The 2,531-nt window shown below is 37.4% G+C and overlaps 1 pseudogene; it reads left to right on the top strand.

Moving 5' to 3' along the window:
- Positions 1-1,471: 1,471 nt before the first annotated feature.
- LOC102829002 lies at positions 1,472-2,263 on the top strand (annotated as a pseudogene).
- The last annotated feature ends 268 nt before the right edge of the window (positions 2,264-2,531 follow it).

Below are 2,531 nucleotides of genomic sequence, written 5' to 3'. Positions count from 1 at the left end.
ATACTGACTATGCCATGGATTGCTTGAAGAATGAAGAAGTCTGTCTTGGAAGAAGTACTTTTAGAATTCTCCTTAGAAGCAAGGATGGTGAGATTTCTCATGTACTTTGGACATGTTATTAGAAAGGTCCATCCCTGAAAAAGCAGCAAATTTGTAAAAGCAAAGGGTCAGTGAAAAAGAGGAAGACCCTCAAAGAAATGGACTGACACAGGACTGCAACAAAGGACTCAAACCTAGCAATGATTGTGAGACTAGTGCAAGAGCAGGCACTATTTCATCATGTTGTGCATAGGACATTATGAGTAGGAACCAGCATTTAACAAGAACATACCTGCAAATCTTAATAATCGTTGTAATGATTTTTGTTGTTGTTAAGAGTCATCAAGTTGGGTCCGACTCATAGAGAACTGTATAGGGTTGCTGAGGTTTTAATCTTCCAGGGAACAGAAAGCCTCATCTTTCTTCCATGGAGCTTCCAGTGGGCTCGAACCTCGGACCTCGTGGTTCACAGTCCAGTGCTTTTCTAAATGCTTTAAAATCTAAAGAAAAATGTTGTTGTTGTTGTTGTTATGTGCTGTCAAGTCAGTTCTGATCCATAGCGACCCTGTATAGGGTTTCCAAGGAGCAATTGGTGAGCTTGAATCAGTGACTTTGTGGTTCAAACCAACTTTGCTGTCCAGCGCATTAACCCACAGAGAAAAAAAGTGGAAGGAAATTTGGGGGGAAATTGCTAGTTATCTTCCACAGAAAACTGTCAGGTTTAGAGCACAAGCTTCCAGGTCATCTTCTTCAAACATTTCCTTGCCTTTGAGCAATTCTACAACTCTTTAAGTTATAGATAAATGATAGTAATACCATGTAAGTCTTATCAACTGGCATGCAAATAAATTCTGTCTAGTGGATGTTCAATTGACTTCCCTTCCCTCACTATGAAAAAGGCAGTTTTGTAACCTGGTTTTAATATATAATATTTAAAAATATTTTACTACCTCTGATTTAAAATTGTGTTTATTCTTTGGATTCTGCTTTGAATCAGTTGTAACAGCTTTTCTAGTTACCTCATTTAATTAATGTGCATAATAAAATCTTGAACACATGCTCATTTTAAATCATGTGACAGTTATAATGTTACTTTTGGGAAAATTATCTTTTAACAGATTTGTGAGACAAAATACTTCACCACATTCAAAATTGACAAGAAGCCATAAATTCCTACTGAAAACTAATCTAACCATTTTATTAAATTGAGTTTATATATTTCTGTTATATATTCTTGGAATAAGGAGCGCTGATGGCTCTGTAGGATAAGCACTGGACTGCTAACTGCAAGGTCAGCAGTTCAAACCTACCAGTGGCTCTGGGGGAGAAAGATGAAGCTTTCTGTTCCTGTAAAGACTTACAGCCTAGAAAAAACAGAGGAAATAGAAGTAAATACTGGTGACTTTCTGCCTAAAGCGCTCCGGACAGCAGAATGGCTACACCGCCTAAGAGAAGCTGCCCTTCGCCCGCCACCAACTCTAAGGGGACCCGTATCAAGAAAATCTCTATGGAAGGGAACATAGGTGCAGGGAAGTCAACGTTTGTGAATATCCTAAAACAAATCTGTGAGGATTGGGAGGTGGTTCCTGAACCTGTTGCCAGATGGTGCAATGGTCAAACTCCTCAAGATGAATTTGAGGAACTGACAACATCTCAGAAAAGTGGTAGCAATGTTCTTCAGATGATGTATGAGAAACTGGAACGATGGTCTTTTACTTTCCAGTCATATGCCTGCCTCAGTGGCATATGAGCTCAACTTGCCTCTCTCAATGGCAAGATCAAAAACACAGAGAAACCTGTATTATTTTTTGAACCATCGGGGTATAATGACAGGTGAATTTTTGCATCTAATTTATATGAATCTGACTGTATGAATGAAAATGAGTGGACCAATTATCAAGACTGGCATGACTGGATGAATAACTATTTTGGCCAAAGCCTTCAACTGGATGGAATCATTTATCTTGGAGCCACTCCAGAGACATGCTTGAATAGAATATATTTATGGGGAAGACATGAAGAACAAGGCATTCCTCTTGAGTATTTAGAGAAACTTCACTATAAGCATGAGAACTAGTTACTGCATAGAACACTGAAAACCAACTTTGATTATTTACAAGAGGTGCCTATCTTAACACTGGATGTTAATGAAGACTTTAAAGACAAGCATGAAAGACTGGTTGAAAAGATCAAGGAATTTTTGAGCACTTTGAGATCTTGCTGAAAACTATAGGCAGCCAAGTATTTCCAGATACTTCAGTTTTATGTATTGTAGCTTCATATTCAAACACATCTCTAGAAAACCCAATTTTCAACCATTTCCATTTCCAGAAAAACTTTTTTTGGTTTTTGAGTTGAATCCTATGTAGAAGTTCTGACTAATTACTTAACTGGAAACTTTACTGTTACATAGCAAAAAGTAGTGTGTCCTTTGTAAATTAGTTTGCGATTAAAAATTTAAAAGGAGAAAAAAAAAAAAAGAATACTGGTGA

This window comes from Chrysochloris asiatica, unplaced genomic scaffold (assembly GCF_000296735.1).
Source record: "Chrysochloris asiatica unplaced genomic scaffold, ChrAsi1.0 scaffold00027, whole genome shotgun sequence".
Classification (NCBI taxonomy): Eukaryota; Metazoa; Chordata; class Mammalia; order Afrosoricida; family Chrysochloridae; genus Chrysochloris; species Chrysochloris asiatica.
The sequence above is the reverse complement of the archived record's forward strand: the minus strand, read 5'-3'. Positions and strand labels throughout refer to the sequence as shown.